Below are 19,491 nucleotides of genomic sequence, written 5' to 3' on the forward strand. Positions count from 1 at the left end.
TGCATAGTATGCTCTCTTTTCCGATTTCAAACGATGCATAGCACATTCATGCCACTTGTGATTGGCCAAAACCTCAAGGCCAAGGTACTTAAATGTCTCATTAATGTATATAATGCATGGATTCTCCTTATGGTTGGTTTTCACAAGCATAACCTTTGTTTTAAATTCATTCACAATGAGCCCACTATGCAAGAAAAAGTTCTCAAGGACAACCATAAGCTTTTGTATATCCTCTAAAGTGTGTGCTAGAAGCATTACATCATCTGCATACAACAAAAGCATGATTACCGCATTGCAAATACTGAACTTCTCAATCCCTTCTTTTTGCATAAAATCAAGTACCATTTGTTCCCATTGATTGGTGCATAGACCAAAGAGAATTGATGACAATGGACATCCTTGTTTAACCCCAATTGTGCTTACAATATTTTTTATAAATTCCTCTTCCCATGCGCAATTGGCACAACACCTTCTTATAGATTCAAGAAACTGAAGCATAAACTCACTTGGCACTTGGAGTTCTTTCATCCTTCTCCACAAATTGCTACGTGGAATCATATCAAAGGCTTTCTTAAAGTCCACAAAGAAACAATACAATTTCTTACATCTCAACTGACTTTCCTCCATGATAACATGAAGAGTGACAAGATGATCAATGGTGCTATGGCATCGATGAAATCACTCAATTTTATCTCCATTATGCACCAAAGAAGTCTGCCATAAGAAACCAAATCGTTATAGTTTGGTAGTTAGTTACATTCTTTACATCCCCTCCTTTATGCAAAGGTTTGACCCAATTAGTACTCCAATCACAAGACATACCATGTTGAAGTGCAAGGTTGAACATATCACACATCCACTCATGCCATCCATTTAATCATTTCTAGCTTGATACCTTGAAGATCTCCTGCTTTGTGAGTGGCCAACTTTGGAGCCCACCGCACACATCCTTAATTGTAAAAAAAGAGGGCATACATGGCAGTGACCATAAAATGGAATTTTTCTAGCATTTGGTTGCTCATATAGTTGCCTAAAATGTGTGTACATATCCACAAGACTCAAGTGACCAAAACTCTCAACCCGCTTGTTCCTCAAGTTTCTCCAAAATTTCAAGGCTGTAACCATACCCCATAGCTCTCTCTTTATCTGTGGATAGTTTCTTTGGCGAACACTTAGTACCTTTGCTCCAAATGTTACCACATAACTACGTCCTTCTTCGTCATCTTGCCCTATTGCCCATCCAATCCTTGTAGGAATGGTGTCTACTGTCACAATTACTGGCCTTTGACACTCATAGTATACCTTTCTCAAAGTTGGTGTTAACTGGAGCAACTCCTTTAGCTTTTTCATGGCTTTTACATGTGCCTCTGTCCATTTAAAATTTTGATTCTTTCTAAGCCAACTGATAAAGAGGATCAACTACATGTGCATAATGTGGAATCCAAATAACATAAAAGACACATGCTCCCAAAAACCTTCTAACCTCAGTGATGCTAGTGCATGTTTCTTTCATTCTTTGGATGGCATCTACCTTTGTTGGACAAGGTTTCCTACCATATGGCCCACACATGTGCCCCACAATGAGCACTTCATTGACACCAAACATAGACTTTTTCCCTGACAAAGTAAGATTCACTTCCTCCAAGCTAGACAAAATTTTATCACAATCATTTATGTGATTTACCACAAACCTACGACATCCCCTAAAATCCAAAGATTCATCTTTCTCACTTTCTTCACATCCTTTGATAGGCAAATCATCAATGAAAGGCATTGTGATTTGAGGAATAAAGTCACGTAAGACCTTATTCATCCCATTCATCATATGTGCAACCGAGTTGGTTGCTCCTTGTGGCAAGGTACACATCCTTACCAGACCCAAAGGTGTCCTCATGGTTGTCAAGTCTCTGCTTTCGATTGCAAGCTGAAATTGATCATACCCTGAGTAGAGATCTCCCATTGAGTATATTGCCCTCCCTGCAAACGCCTCTGAAAACTCATCCACAATTGGACCTGTACCTACATTTCTAATTGTCACCTTGTTCACTGGTTGCATATCTTGGATGAAGCATAGAGAACCATTCTTCTATGGAATTGTGAACCACCTGTTTGAGTACGAAGCACAAGAAGGCTCCAAATTCCCATTTTGATCTTCTCATTCAGTTATAGCTCTACTAACTTTGGCAAATGAGCCTTTGGAACCGGAATAGGCTGCAGATTCCAAGGCACATGAGGTATTGTGAAAATTACCATGGGAGCTACAATAGAAGGATCAACACATCCTATCTCATGTGGATCAAATGCAAAAGCCTTACCATGCTTTGAAAGCATTTCTTTGAAGCACTTTGTCTCCTCCTGTGTTAGAAACTCCTCGCAACCAATTTGCAACTTTTGAAAAGACTCCTTTGTGAAGGTATGCCCGATCTTTTTAGGATTCCTTAAACTTGGTTGCAAAGAAGCTTGCTCAATCTTTTCCCTGTTGTTGGGTGGTAAGCGTGAAGCTACTGGTTTCACCTTATTTGCTACACTCTTGTATTTAGTTTCAACATGGACTTCTAGGCCAACTGTTTGGTTTTCTTTAAAGGCTTTTATTACTTGATACATTTCCATAGAGAAAACTTCCACAACTTCATTTTCAAGATGCAAACTAGACCCCATTATAGCATCAAGCTCACCCATAGTATCTACAAAAGAAACTTGTTCACACAAACCCAAAACACTTTCAATAGGCTCTAGCAACCCACTCTTTTTCATGCCTATTTGTATATTATGTACATATTGCCTCTCACATGTCTTCAAATCTTCAAGTTTTGTAAAACATACTGATCCATTCCTTGTTACCAAGGAGCCCGTTGAGAAAGTTTCACCTATTTTTGGATCATGCGAGACCCTTTTTCTTTCTGTACCACTACAATCCCGCTTTACAATGGTACTTGGCCAAAACCCATCATTTTCCTATGGTCATGAAACTCTTTGCTCACCTTTGGTAGAGGATGTTCTCTGAGGTTGTCACGATTTCTTTCATGGTTTACACAAACTGTGAAATTGGACAGCACGTTTACCATCTTTGCTGCGTATCCTAGCATATCCTGAACCATCTTCCATTACCTTTGTTTCCATTCGAACTCCCACAATGTAGGGTTGTCCAAGGATGAGATGATATGAAGATATATCCTGTAAAAAGGAGTTTTGGTCAATCTTTACATCACCTATCGTCACCTTCACACCTGGACATGCTGCATACAATTCACGGGATGAATTGTTTGCCACTTTTACTGTTAACTGAGTCAACGTCAGTTAACAGAAGCTGCTAAAGACTGAAGACGTACAAATGCACATTGAGGATGAATGCAAAGAAGTAGTAAAGATTGGAATAAAACATTTTCCATGTTTTCCCAAAATGGTCACGTATTGTAAATTCCTGATTTATTTCAATCCATTGTAATATTTCTAATGTGTTACGGCTCAATGGGAGTTCCAAGTTGTAAATTATAGGTCACTTACTGTGCCTAAGTTGTAGATTCAGTAACTGGTGAGCCCTAAAGGCCTTGGGCGCCCGGACATTGCATATTTTTACCCTAGGTATATAAGGCAGTGTGTAAAAGTAATTAGGTTTCTCAAGTCATTTGTTGAGAGCACTCTTTCGTGAGAGCTCTTGAGGTGTGTGGCTATGGGATACTTGAGCTTCTCCTTGCTCATGAGACTTGATTAACATTAATCAATGATTCATTCTTTCTCACTATGCCTCTCTCTTACTTCTTATGATTGCCTATGATGCTTAGATTAACTAGATCTTAACTAATCAGTGGTTGAAACCTCTCTAATCTTGTGTGATTGTCCTATTTTTCTTGTGTGTGCATGCAGGTTTGATTGGAGTGTGGTTCTCGATAGATCTATATGTGTGTGCTTGCCATTAGTGTGTTGCATGATAGGATTAGTGTTGTGTGCGTCTTGCAATCGTAGTGTGTGTGATTGGGTTGATTAGAGGTGAAGAGAGGTGGATATGGAGATTGCCCTTCATTGCTGCTTCGATCCTCCATAGGCCGAGAAGCTCACCTCATAGAGTTAACCATTTGTGTTGCCACGATTAGCTCACTTACCGTGTGAGTGTTTCCATGCCCTAGCCGGGTAGCTCATCCCTCCGGATTGATAATTTTGTTGGTCATTGGAGCTATTGCAATGATGGGACTCCCAACATTTGGCGCCGCTGCCTGGGACGATGGCCTACGCTAGTGTAATTGTGGCATAAACGAATGTGTTTCCTCACTAATTTCACTACTAATTTCACTTGTGTGTTTATGTTTTTGTGGATTTTGAATGTGTGTGCATGACGCATTGTGTTCATAATTCCCTAATGTGTGACCATATCTTGCCAATTGTGTGTTTACACACACTAATTTCTCACTAACCCTTTGCTAATTTGACTAATTTTTGCTAACATACTAATGTGCTATGAAGGATTGGAGCATTCGACCATTCAATTGATCTTCAATGGAAAGGTAATTAAGGTGGTATTCTCAACCTCGCTAGGATCTAGAGATGTGTAGAATTGTGTAGATATCCCACCATGATGCAATGTAATGATATGCTATGTTGATGCAATGCAATGTTGATGTTAGGGATGGAAAATTTGCAACTTTTCATTTTCATGCCGTCGTGATGCTGAAATTTTTAAGAATTGGCGGCGCATGAATTTGATAAGTTTCAATTGCTAATTGATGAATGTGTGTTGCTAATTGGGTGCTTAATTAAGTTGATTGCATGCTTGGATGGTCAAAATAAAGTGTGTGTGCATTCTAATTGAGTGCGTGCATGCTAATTTTAGGTGTGTGTGCACTACTTTACCCATGTTTGAGCACCTAGAAATCAATGTGTGCATTATCTTTTTTGAATTGTAATGATTGATTGTTGTTGTGCTCATGCCTAACTATTGATTTGTGAAGTCACATTGCAAATCCGACAAATTTAACCCTTTTGTGTGCGCACCTAAAGACTGGTAAAAACTGCCAATTTTTTAGTGTCTGTGTGCCTAAAAAGTGTTTAAATTTGCATGATTGATTCATATTTTGATTGCATAATTGATGTTTGTGATGATTAAATGCTGTGTTTTTGTGCTCAAAACAGGGATTTACACACTCTAATTGCGTCAATTTCTGACCTATTTTTGTCGATAATTTTTGCCGGTTTAATTGCCTAGTCTTGATTTTCTTGATTTTATTGATAAAATTGTTGGCAATTGAATTGATGTGATTTGTGCAATTTAATGTGGCTGCACCATTTCCTAATGTGTGGAGAATTTGTAGAAAATTTTTGGGTATTTTTCGGATAATTTTTATAATTTTTGGTAATTTTTTGCATTAATTTTTGGATAATTCCATAAAAAATTGATTTTGCGATCTTTACAAGCTATTTTTTGTGTGTGTATTTACGGCATCATTTTGTTCACATTCGTGCCCTCCGTGGTCGAGTTTTGAGCGTTTTGATTTTCCAAGAATTTTGGGATTTTTTTGGTGATTTTTTGGAGTTTTCGGCTAATTTTTGGCCTATTTTTGGCATTTCGGGACGTTTGAAAATTTGCAAATAAAAAATAAAAAATAAAAAAAATAAAAAAATTGTTCGAGTTGTGACAACGCCTGAGCTGACGCATCAACTTCTCCGCGACGGGTAGATCTTTACTGTCTACTGGGATAAATTTTGCCGACAATAAAATTCTTTTCTTCTTTTTTCCTCTCTGCATGAACATACCCAACACCTACTCTTTCTCTAACTTTCACTCTCTCACCTCCCCCTCACACTCCCTCATTCTCTCTCTCCAACGGGCAGTGTTTTAAAAAAAAAACGGGATCCAGTGTATTTTAACTGGCTAAAGTCTTAAAATCCCGTTTAGATTTTGAGCTTGACTTAAAGAAAACTGGGAAATTCTTAGTGTACTTACCGGCAAAAGCTTCAAATTTTGACATAAAAACCGGGAGAGTTTCGAGTTTGCCCTTATTTTTATGATTCCCATTCTCTCTCTAACTCCCTCTCTATCTCCCCCTTTTTCTCTCTCCGTGAGCTGCTTAACATAACATAGCATAAAATTAAATTTAAAAAATAAACATTAAAAAAATCAAAATTCAAAAAATTAAATAAAGGATCCAATTTTTTTTCAATAAACTAGAAAAAGAAATTAAAAACTCAAAAAATCCAAAAATCAAACAAAAAGTTCATTAAAAAACAGTAAAAACTCATAAAAAGGAATTTAGAAAAAAAGAAATAAAAAATCACAAAAATTTTATTTAAAAAAAAATCAATAAAAGGGAGAAAAAATTACCCAAAAAAGACATTAAAAACTCACAAATAAATTAAAAAATTCACAGCAAAAGAGAAAAACATAAAAATTCACAAAAAAATAAAATTAAAATACAAAACACATAGAAAATAATAAAAAATTCAAAAATTCCACGAAAAAATCATAAAAGGATAAAAAAATGGAGACGAAAAAAATCCCAATAACACAAAAAAATAAAATAAAAATTTAAAAATGCACTAGAAAAAACCACAAAACAAGTATAAAATTTTTTTATTAAAAATCCTAAACTTCAGAAAAAAATTAGAAAATTTCACAAAAAAATAAAAAGCACATAAAAAAATCATAAAATTTTCAAAAACTCACAAATAAATCACAAAAAATTTAGAAAATTCTCAGGAAATTCCCTAAAAGTCAAAACTTCCCTAAAAAAATCATAAAAATACCAAAATTTTTAGAAAATTCAAAATTTCACAAAAAAAAAAAAAAAAGAAAGTCATCAAAAGTGCCAGTAAAAGCCAGAAAAACCCAGAAAAGCAAAAAACTAACACACCGAGAAAACACAAAAATCGAGCACACCATGCAAAGAGAATTAGAATAGCCGAAAAAAGCTGAAAACTATCAACTCGAAGTCGAGAGGGGAAGACAAATTTCTAAAATTTTCAAAATCAAGCTGAAAATTGACAAATCATGGTGGATGGCAGAGTAAGCTATTCAAGGCCCAGATTTTCATCGTTTCAAAAGGTTGCAATTAATTTTGACACAGTCGAGCTAGAGTTAATCAACTCTTGTGAGTCTGAAGAGCAGTCAACTGCAAAAGCGCTTTGACTAAAGCTGTTTTATCAAGCCGGGCAGGAAAAATTCTGCTAATCAACACCAAAATCTGGTAGGAGACAGTTTTTACAGATTGAGCCAACATGGACTCAAATCGATCCGAGAGTTCAAGTACAGCAGAGCAAGCCAGTAGCAGTGACAACACATGCACAACTGCAACCGATTAGATTTTGCAGCGTTATGGCTACAATGGGGACAAAGTCTTATATGCAGATTCAGAAGGCCATAGATACTTGATGAGCAGTAAAAGCAACACAGGAGCCAAGATCCTGTTGATCAGAGTAAAGCCAGATTCAGAGAACTCCCAGATGTTCACAGACTTCAGTGGAGCTAGGTATTGCAAGCTTAAAGATGAAGTGCAGATAGAGGTTCAAAGAGTCAACCCAAGTGATTATCTAGAAATTTGCACAAGCCAGCAAAGCATACATTTGGTGCATATGCAATCAGGGACATTGTACATGGATTACAGTGGTCAAATCTATAACCAAGATCCACTAACGGAAGATCCGGCATATCAACCAATAGAAGCAAGTCTAATTGGAGAATCAAGCCAAAGATGATACAAAGGTCAAGATGGAGCACTCTACAGCTTGATGCTTAGTATTTTGAAAGAAGATACCGACAACTTGGCAAGCATAGAAGCAGAAGCTTCTCAAAAAGGTAGAGCTTGACATGACAGAACTAGATGAAATACCACCAGTCATGGCGTATTGCTCAGATTGTGGACGAAAAGGTGGAAATTTTCCTGAAGATTGTCCAAGAAATCCATACAACAAGGACACATCAACTGCCAAGCAAGGTACATAGCAAATTGGAAATGAGAATCTCGATATAAGTGCATCAAACCCGTCACTTTTAGTGCAATCAGATGATTTTGCATTACCATTAGAAGCACCAGTAAAAACATTGCAAGTTCAAAATGAGCATAAAAATGCACAGGCACCAGAAAAGCTAAAAATTGATTCTTTGAACAACAAATTCTTGCATGAATTTAGTAATGGTGTCGAGATATCACCAAAGGTTGAAAATACTGTTAAGTTTGCAAATGATTCTGCATCCAATTCCACAAGTGTGCAATCATTCACGAGTCTAAGGGAGAGATCAGACAGAATGATGTTAGTTTTGTATGGTACACATCATTCATATGCACACTATGTAGACCAAAAAGGAAAACTGTACAAAAAGGATCAACCTGTGTTTGAATGGCCCACATACCAGCTCATAGAAGTATTGTCACACATGGCACATTAGACGGCGATTCTTTCGTCGTATGAGACAGCATAGAAGACATGCTAGTGTCAAGGATGCAGTAGATGCTATAGGCTCCGTTGACTTGACAGTTGCAAGATCGGATACAGTGTCTGAGTACCCTAGTGACAGTGAGGTCACATTTGCTTCCTATATCACTCATGATTTTTTGACGTCGGAGGATAGTGCACTTCTTTTGTAGTGGGTGCTAGACAGAGACGCTACTTTTCATGTCACTCCGTATCGTGACTGGTTCAATAGCTATTCTAGCAGAGTGCATGGTAGTGTGCGATTGGCAGATGGGTCACTGCATGAGATTGTTGGTTCAAGAGATGTGAGATTGTCATTACCGAGCGGTGCATCATACGTGCTCAGAGATGTGCGTCATGTGCCAGATTTGACGATGAGTTTGATCTCCGTTGGTCAGCTCAAGGATAGTGAATGTCGGGCATCGCTGCTTGAGCAATCTTTTGCGTTGCATTTGGGTTCGCTAGTGATTGCGAGAGGTGCTAGAGTTGGCACATGATACCCATTGCACGTAGTACTGGTGCGAGATGGTCGAGTCTCAATCTTGTTATAGCCATGCAGAGAGCGAGAGACCCGGACAGTCTCTTTTGCTCATGGGTTGTAGGGTGCTTTGCATGGAGTGTAGAGTAGTGAGATTTTTGTGCACACAGTTGGGGCGCGACTTGAACAGTCAGACAGAGAGGTGACAGAGTCAGACATGCATGCTTTGCTAGTGACTGAGCAAAGCAGAGATTCAGTTGTGCGAGATACTTCTATACAGGATAGACAGGTAGAGCGGTCTTGCTCTAGTGAGTCACGATAGGAGGAAGCTGTGCAAGAGTCTATGCATAAGGAGTTAGAGCATGAGAGCTATAGTGAGTCACAGTAGATTGAGTGGTCATGTTTGCAGTGGATGATTGCAGAGGAGGCTAAGACGTCAGCGATTATGCATCATTCCTTTCTATGCTCGACAGTGAGCATGGGGATATAGTTGTGCAGGATATGTCTTCCAACAGACACCTAGAGAAGCTGGTTTGCTCTGAGGTTGCATGACAGGTTGATGTGTCTTTTGCGGACAGTCAGGAGATGAATTTGGCTGACATGCCTTGTCAGACAGAGATGCCTATTTCCAGGGATATATATGTTGATGCATGCTATGTAGAGCTAGCAGGGCCCGCTAGCATTGCATCGGCATTCGATGGTCTCATGTATGAGATGCTGATCTTGAGACCGGATATTGTAGCTGCAGTGGGAGCATTTGCATTTGGGGTTGTTAGTCATTTGTTGATTGATGATTTCATATTGCACGAGGGAGATATGCGTACATACTTGCAGTACGTGTGCGGTACGTCTGGTGGTGTATGGACTTACACGGGAGCAGGACAATCGGATGCACACGATCACAGCCAGCCAGTGGGCATCGATTGAGAGCAATTTTCTCTCACCTTTTGTAGTCTTTAGACTAGGTTCCCTTGCTTAAAGGCACAGTCGCTTTTAAGTGGGAGGTTGTTAGGGTATAGGCGCTTGTGCCTTGCCTGGTCGCCCAGAGTCTGGGTGCCCACTGACTTGTATACCTTCTACATAGCATAAGTGTATGGGGGCTGCTCGCTGATTGAGTCTCCACACCCATATCTATGTGTCGTGTGCTCTTCTCCTTCCTCTTCTCTCCTGCACAGTTCCTTCAACCCTCTCATATTTGCTACCTTTTTAATTCCATATCTATCAGCAAATAATCCCTTGAGTACTTTATTAATATTTCCCATGCTAATAAGTACTCCAACAATGGACGTATCCCAAAGGCACTTTTTTCCCACTGGGTTTTTTCCCTTTGGTCATCCAGGTATTAGACCCTAATTTAGAACCTCATCATTCTACTTCCCTTGTTTATACTTTTCATAAATAAACAACAGCCTCATCATTATGCTATTACAAAAGACAACTGCAACATTATCTCTCACCTTAGACATATTTGGACCAATGAAGATGCTGCAACAAATTGAACCTCATCAACAAATTCAACCACAAAATGAAGACGATCAGCCCATCAACAACCAATCAAAAGCCTTCCACAGCTTCCACGGACACTTGTCAACAGTGCCCGAGGACGGGCACTAAAATAGGAAGGGGGGAATGTTAACTGAGTCAACGTCAGTTAACAGAAGCTGCTAAAGACTGAAGACGTACGAATGCACATCGAGGATGAATGCAAAGAAGTAGGAAAGATTGGAATTACACATTTTCCACGTTTTCCCAAAATGGTCACATATTGTAAATTCTCGATTTATTTCAAGCCATTGTAATATTTCTAATGTGTTACGGGCTCAATGGGAGTTCCAAGTTGTAAATTATAGGTCACTTAATGTGCCTAAGTTGTAGATTCAGTAAGTGGTGAGCCCTAAAGGCCTTGGGCACCCAGACATTGCATATGTTTACCCTAGGTATATAAGGCAGTGTGTAAAAGAAATTAGGGTTCTCAAGTCATTTGTTGAGAGCACTCTTTGGTGAGAGCTCTTGAGGTGTGTGGCTATGGAGTACTTGAGCTTCTCCTTGCTCATGAGACTTGATTAACACTAATCAATGATTCATTCTCTCTCACTATGCGTCTCACTTACTTCTTATGATTGCCTATGATGCTTAGATTAACTACATCTTAACTAATTAGTGGTTAATTCCTCTCTAATCTTGTGTGATTGTCCTCTTTTTCTTGTGTGTGAATGCATGTTTGATTGGAGTGTGCCGCTCGATAGATCTATGTGTGTGTGCTTGTGATTAGTGTGTTGCATGATAGGATTAGTGTTGTGTGCGTTTTGCAATTGTAGTGTGTGTGATTGGGTTGATTAGAGGTGAAGAGAGGTGGATATGGAGATTGCCCTTCATCGCGGCTTCGCTCCTCCATAGGCTGAGAAGCTCACCTCATAGAGTTAACTATTTGTGTTTCCACGATTAGCTCACTTACCATGTGAGTGTTTCCATGCCCTAGCCGGGTAGCTCATCCCTCCGGATTGATAATTTTGTTGGTCATTGGAGCTATTGCAACAGTGGGATCCCCAACATTTACCATCCATCCATGATCTGTGTCCACCGGCCATTTGCACTTGTTGTAGAGACACTTTGACATTATGTTTATTTCTAAACGATGGTCAATCAAGGCAACAAATGGCTCTTCAAGATCACCTACCTTGACCAAAGTTTTTGTAGTAGCCCTTGCCCAATGACTTCGTGAATAGTAGCTCCTAGGAATAGCTTCAAGTTCTTCATCACCATTTGCGAAATGCACTTGCTTCACTCTCCCACTAGATTGGTAGCATCCTACCACAGCTCCATCATCCTCCTTATTTTGCAACTGCATCCCTTGTGTCTTCAAGGTTTCTCCATCAACCTGTGGACGAGCAACCTCAACAAGAGTTTACCTCTTTCTCTTGATATGTCAATGATCTCCTCGTGGAATTCACGCTTTGCAATGCCAAGGACTTCTCCCAGAGTGAACTCAATCTTGCTATTCAAAATCCTTTCTTCCAAGACTTTCTTTAAATCTATAGCAACCTGAATATCAAATTGTAGTTTATAAGTTGGGCCTTTTGTTTTACCTTTTGTTGGCTCTTTCTTCTTTCTTGTTTTGTAGACTCCTCCATGAGTACTTCAGGTGGAGATGCTCCTTGTGTTGGGGGAGTTTGAGAAGGCATTGAGTCACTTCTTCCCCCACTTCTAGAAGCTCTTTTTGATGGTCCTTCATCAGCATTCTCACGTCTGCGCTTCTCTTCTACAATAGCCTCATTTTGTTGGCATTTTGTAATGTAGTCATGCACTGACAATGAGTCCACTGGATCATTCCATCCTGTTTCTAGACGTATGCAATCACTTGCCTCATGTAGAATCTCTTTTGTAAGCTTACCCTTTTTAGCTAATTGCATGACATTTGGCCAAATTTGACCATGATGGCCATTCACCTCTTCATCACTAAGATGCTCAATTTTTACTCCATAAGTAGCTGCCTCAACTTAAGATCTGGCATGATTAGTTGCCATGTCTTCAACTAAGCATTCCCCCCTTCCCAAAGTTAGTTCTCAAGGGTAGACCTGTCTCTCTTAAGTGCATTTTAACATCCTTAAAAAAGACAACATCTTTTGATAAAGCATCACTAAAATCATCACAATCTCTTCTTACATGGTTTGTACTATCACACCAAATACATCTATTAACAAACTCTCATTTGGGCTGTTGTCTTTTCCTAGGAAGTGGCCCTGATGGTAGGCCTTTTTCTTCAAGCTTTGCAAGATTCACCTTCAAGTCACGCATTCCATTCACAAGCTCATCTAGCATAGACTCATCAAACTTAGGAGCTATAAAAGTAGGCTTCACCATTTTGTCAGAAGTGGAGGTTGAAGGACTTGTAGTGTTTACTACCATCTTGTCCCTTTCTTCTTTGTCGTTTCGCAAGCTTGAGATAACACCTTCAACTTCATTCCAGTCGGTCTTCTTTAGTCCTTGCTCAGCACCTTTATCTTCAAGAAGAAGCTCCAAATTTTCTTGAAACTCTTTACCTGCAGCTTGTAAGAAAAGATCTGTCTTCTCTGCATCTAGTGTGGCCCTTTCTGTCCTGGTGAGTTGTGCATAGCGCCGCTCAAATTCCCTAAGTAGCTCTATTATTGATAGTCCTTGCTTTGGCTTGACTACCCATTCTAAGAATGTCCTTTTGGTCACTCTCTCAAAGTCCTCCATGAAATATTCCTCCTTTAAAGCTACTTTGAGTTCTTCCCAATTTCTCCCATGCCCATCTTTAATTGCCCTAACATGTTCCCTAATTTCTGGAGCAACAACTAGCTCAAATCTTTGAATCATCTCACCTTCTAACACGCGATGTAGCTCCATCTCCTTCACATAGTCGCGCAAATACTTGGTTACATCTTTTCCATTGAACTGATCCATTCTATTGACAATCGCTTGTATGGCTTTGGTTGCTGAAATCTCCCTTCTTTCAGTGGCATGTTGTTGTTGCATGAACATTGCAAATGCTTGAAACATTTGCATTGTTGCTGGTCAAAAGGCATACCCTGTTGCTCAACATGATCACCCATGGTTACCCAAAAACTCACCCTGGCAGATTCGCGTCGGGTTCACCAAAAATATGTCGAGAAATTTGCGGTCTTGCCAAGAAAGCACCGGGCTTTTGCTGTGAGAGTTTGTGAGAGACTCCAAAAACTATATGAAGGAGTCAAACCATAGATGCCATGAAGTATAGGGTTTGGAAGGAAGTGCAATCAAAGAAGCTTCATTCTTTCTCTCTTGTACTCACACACACAAAGAAAGAACACAAAAAGAGAATATCAAAACAACACAAAGATGAAAACATGAAGGCTATGGTCATATCGTATCATGGGTAATATGAAAGGGTTAATAGATGAGTTAATGGCGTTCAATCTTTGCCGACCAAACAGGATACGAATTTTTCTTTGGAATTGTAGTTTTGTGCTCACCATAATATATATGTTTTGTCTAGTGATTGGGATTAATTGTGTGTACAAATCCTCTTGGTCCATAGCAAGATAGCTACACTAACATCAAAAGAAAAGTTATAGTCTATAAGAGGTATTATGATGGGATCTGATGAAAGAAGTATTTCATTGAGCCTTTCTGGGCCAAAGAGAAACACTATATGTTATTGAAAGTGTATTTTACGGCGAATCCATACGTTAATTTTAATAGACCGCACAGAGTGGAAGCGATAGAAATTCTCATCATGTGGATTATTCATCTATAATAGTATGTGAGAAATGTAGATATGAGAGAAGTGAAGAGATGAGAAGTTTCCCTCCCAAGCCCTATTCTTGCCCGTAGGCAATACGGATACTGCGGGGAGAGATGTACATGTAGCAAGGAGAACCTAAAATTTATAGAGAGAATGAATTTCTAAGAGTGAGAGAAATAGGTTTGGTTAAGGAGATGAGATTTAGTATGTATATGTTGGATTAGAGATGAAAAAGAAAACAACAAGAAATCAACAAAATATCAATGTAGAACACATCTTACTTGTCAAACCCTTCGGCACCATTTTTGATGGAGAGAGAAGAAGAGGAAAGAATTCAACTTTGATTGATACACTAAATCCAAGACTTTCTTCGATTAGAGTTGATCTTCCAAGGATAGCTTACAAGAATGGCTAGTCTTCCTCTAGAAGAAAGTGTAGGCTTAGGCTTATGTTAATAGCTAAGTACAATTAAGCATTACTACTCACTCCCTCATGAATTCCTCTCATCAATGGCTTGAATGGCTTGAATGCTTCAATGGTTTTCAAAGAAGAAGAGGTCCCTTTTATAGGTGAAGGGAACCCCGAAGGATTTACACAAGAAGAGAGGAGCCAGTGTGAACAGAAACTGGAAAAGTTGGAAATGAGCTGTCCCTACATGATGTGGGCAGACTGGGGTCTAGCATTTTGATCATATCTCCTAAACCGTGGCTCCAAATAAAAAAGTAAAAATATGGGCAGAAAATAAAGCTCATTAGTTACGACTCCCATTTTATATACTTTTTCCAATTCGTATTGGAACCTTGTGTAAAAAATTCATCAAAATAGGGTACAATTTTGGCAGTAAAAGTCTTCTTGTGGTCCCCTTAGCCTAAAATTTTATTTGATTCCAATGGACACCTCATGCCATATGAAAGCATGACATTTCTCCTTGACAAAGTTTTGTAATCATGCTTGCAATAATGCATTAAAATAGAGGTATCTTTGAGAATCATGGAAGCTAGTGTTGCACTAGCATTTGATTCCTTCCTAGTAGCTATTTAAAAGAAATATAAGAAAAATATAAAAAATACATAAAATATACATATATTGAAATTTACCCTAGACATTGGATCTAGCTAGGGTGTAAGATGACAATGAAATAATAGAAATAAAGAATCAATGCGTTTTGCCCCAAGTTAAAGAGGCGGAGCTATTGACGCTTTTTCCATAGTACTTTTTGACAGTAAAAAAAGAATATGTTACCCTTGAGATAAATAATAGGATGAGATAGAAAGATTATTATTATACTTAAATATGCATATGTACATTATAAGAAATATAATTATGTATCTAAAAAGTTATAAGATAACTCTTGTAGCATGAGTTCCCACTATGTATGTGTCACAACACGACAACGTGGTGCTTGAAAGTGCCACAAAGTGCTTCACAATACTTTCAAGTGTCCTAAAGTGCCTTTAAGTGCTTAAAAGTTCCCCAAAGTGCTTCAAAGTGTTCTCCAAGTGCACTTCAAAGTGCTTTCAAGTGCCCAAAAGTTCTTTAAAGTGTTGCATAGTGCTTCAAAGCACTTCAAAGTACTTTAGAGTGCTTCCAAGTGCTTAAAAATACCATAGAGTGCCTCAGAGTGCTTTGAAGTGCCACAAAGTTCTTGAAAGTGCTTTTAAAGTGCCACCAAGTAGTTTAGAGTGCTTCCAAAGTGCAATGTAGTTCAAAGTGCACCAAAGTGTTGGTAAAGTGCTTCGGTGTGCTATCAAATGCCACAAAGTGCCTCAGAGTGCTCTTAAAGTGCACTGAAGTGCTTCAGAGTACTTTCAAGTGCCCCAAAGTGCTTTACAGTGCTGCAAAGTCCTTCAAAGGGCACCAAAGTACATGACAGGTTGCTTGAAAGTGCCACAAAGTGCTTCACAGTACTTTCAAGTTCCCTAGAGTGCTTTAAAGTGCTTAAAAGTGCCTCAAAGTGCTTCAGTGTGTGTAAGTGTTGCAACTAGATTTTAGTACTTTATAGTATTTTTAAATGTATTTTGTGTGGTAGAGGGATTTGTACATGCGGTTCCACGAGGCTAATCCTAACATTAGGATGTCCCTTAGATGCTTTGAGAGTCTAAAGCCATACTTTGTACGCAAGTTGAAGGACCGCAACATCTGCTATTGTGAATACCATGTTTAGCTTGTTTACTTGAAGGAAGGCTCAAATCAGATGCATCATGGAAGATACGGGCTACATGGAACGTCATGCTTTTGCAGGTGTCTTTTCTACACTTTGAGTGGTGGAATAGCGCAATGCACAGCATCAAAAACCACTTTTTCATCCTTGACAGAACTATGGGAGTCTATATTGTGTCCAAAGCCAACTGATAGTTATGTTCACTGCAGCAAATGTCTTTTGGGAACATGCACTGATTGCGAGCTTGAAAGGCTCTTGTTGTGTCCCGTTGAAGAGAGTGATGGTATCTCTAGAATGATTGTCAAGCTTTTTGACAAGTTTCTACACAAGAAAAGGATGAAGAATAAAAGGTTCCTTGTTCACTTGAAGGTAGGCTTCAATCACCTTGATAGTTCATGGTTCAGAAACTCAATCCAATGAGTTTCATTTATGTGCTCCGAGGGAAACTAGGGAAGTTCATCAAACACAACTACTTGTACAGGTGGCAAGCTCAACCGTTCAAGGAGTGTTTGGCAAATTTTCTTGACGATGTAGTGGTGTCTATAGTGGATTCTGCAGAGGATTACTCCTTCAAGGTGTAGAATGAGATCCAATCAATGCATTGGTACTCATCTCAGGTCACAATCTTTGTTCACATTTCAGACTTACGTGATGCGCTTGGTGCTATACAAAAGACAACTCACTTCTACATCTCTGACGAAAAGACACATGACACTTTGTTTGTGCATCACTGTTTTCTTTTGCACAATGAATGGCTGAAAAGACATGGCTATAGCGTCAAGCGACATTGGGTGTGGTCAAATGGTGTTGCATCACAATTCAAAGCAAGATGGTGCCATTCTATTTTGTTGCAAGATTTTCAATATGACAGGTGTCAAAATGACTCACAATTTTTTTGCTTCAGTCCATGGAAAGGGTGAACATGATGGGGTTGGTGCAGTGCTCAAAAGAGCCCTCACACAAGAGCAATTGAAATCTGACGGGTGGGAGATGCATAACAATTCAAGCGTTGTTGCATTCCTCAATGCAACTCTTAGAAATCAATGAGATAGGCAAGAAAGTTGATCGTGCTTTCTGGGAGGTCAAGCTCGGTGATAATGATAGAGTTATAGAGTGGGATTGCAAGCGCATGATAGGATCTCAATCCTGGCACTATGTCAATGGCTACAGTCAGAGGAATCTGCATGGACTAAGGCACATATTTCTCTCTTGCTTTTGTGGTGCGTGCATCAAAGGTCAATGGACGAGATGTGCCAACAAAGACGATGTGCAAGGGAAGGTATACTTGCAAATACCATTTTCTTGAGTTGTCAAGCAAATTAGTGATATATATAAAGAGGGATTGAGATGGGGACATATAGCTTTAGCATGTGTTCAAGGAGTTGTGAAGACTACCTGATAGAGTATTTGAATGACACATATATTCTTGCTGCTCATGCATATACTCTCATGTGGAAAGATTTTAGTAGTCTTACAATTCTTAGATCAAAGTTTGAAAACTTTCAGCATTAACCAATTATATTAAAAAATGAGAGAATATCTATTGGTTCCTCTAGCAAGGCTACCTAAAGATAGAGTGAAGATTCACGATATAACACATGATAAGGATACTAAATTAAATCAAGATAAATTGGAAATTTTAACAAGAAACGAAGAAGATAAATTGAAACAACAAACCTTAGCTCAGCAGTTAATGATCCTTTATGTAGCGTTGGAGAGGGGGAAAGGGGAACACACCCAACACACAACACAATGCCTCACTATAGCCCAAGGTATACACAGCGCCCCAATCCACTAGAGTTCACCTTCAAAACTTGACACTACCCGCAAGCAAACCACTGCTTTCACACAACCATACGCACACACGCCTTGAAATGCACCAGACAAACCCAATCACTCTGCTCTGCTCAATTCATAGCCTTCCACACGCACATAGCCTCTCTCTATCTCTCTTTGCATGACAACTTCGGGGGGGGCACACACGCCGACACACGCCCAGAACCACACACACACCAGCCAAGAAGAGAATGGGGAATGATACCAAGAGACCGTAGTGATTAGGCTTCTCGCATATGCAACACCATATACAAACAACACACTCCCGGCAGGAACCTTGACAAAAATTTCAACAGGCCAAAAAGCCTAATGACAAAATGCTCCAAGAGCCAGAAGCAACATTGGCTGAAAAAAAGCCCCAAAAATATCACGTTTACATTCTTTTATAGGGGGAACTAAACCCAAAAAAGAAAAAAAATGTGAGTTCTCTTGCTCGTGCAATCCTCTTTGAGCTCCTTTTGGAATTTCCCTTGCATTTCTTGCACTTGGCTCACTTCACTTTTGGTAACTCCTTGCATGGTGCACACATTGCTTTGTCCACCCGCCCGACTCGGCCGCCCAACTTAGCGCTTCCTCTCTCTCTCTTTTTTCACTTCACTGGCCTTTGTGTCCCTCTATCTCAATGCTATGGGATACCTCCTCAGATGGCCTTTGTACCTTCTCAAATTGTCTCCTTCTCTCTCTCTACTGCCATTGGCGCGGGACCCTCCCCTAGTTGAGCAATAACGACATCGCTATTGGGGGGGGGGGGGGGGGGGGGGGGGGGCATTCAAAAGATTGTGGGCGCCATACGCGTGGGAACCCAGCCCATCTCGGGCTCACACTACCACATCATCACCGCCAAGGGACTACGCAAGCAACACCATCGGCCACTGGCTACGGGCAGTGCCATGCCGCCACAACCTTCCAAAAATGCCACCACCGTCTCTGCTGGGCAGCGCGCCACTACACATAGCGCCCCACGAGGCACGCCATTGCCAGGGCAAGGAAGCTCTCACTCCACCACACATGCTTAATGGCGTTCACCTTGTGGCCTTTATACCATACCGTCCAACCATGCATTTGCGCATACGGGATTTACAACCGCCACGTGGTGCCCTTTGGTGAGGCTACCCCCCCAAGCTCCTTAAGATTTCAAAATTACTTTCATAAAAACCCCCCAAAAGCTTTAAAAACTCCATTCCTGCTTCCCCAATCTTCATTGCCCGCAAACTATCACCTGCTGCACTTGCCGATTCGTTTGCCGAGCCGCAAAACCCAGTTGAAACTCACTGCGCCGACTTGAAAATCCCCGGTCCTTTCCGCAATTTGATATTCTCCAAGACCCCGAACCGTGACTGCAAAAACATGAATATTAATTTGTAGCCAACT

Source organism: Adiantum capillus-veneris, chromosome 29 (genome assembly GCF_014529385.1).
Source record: "Adiantum capillus-veneris isolate H3 chromosome 29, ASM1452938v2, whole genome shotgun sequence".
Lineage (NCBI taxonomy): Eukaryota > Viridiplantae > Streptophyta > Polypodiopsida > Polypodiales > Pteridaceae > Adiantum > Adiantum capillus-veneris.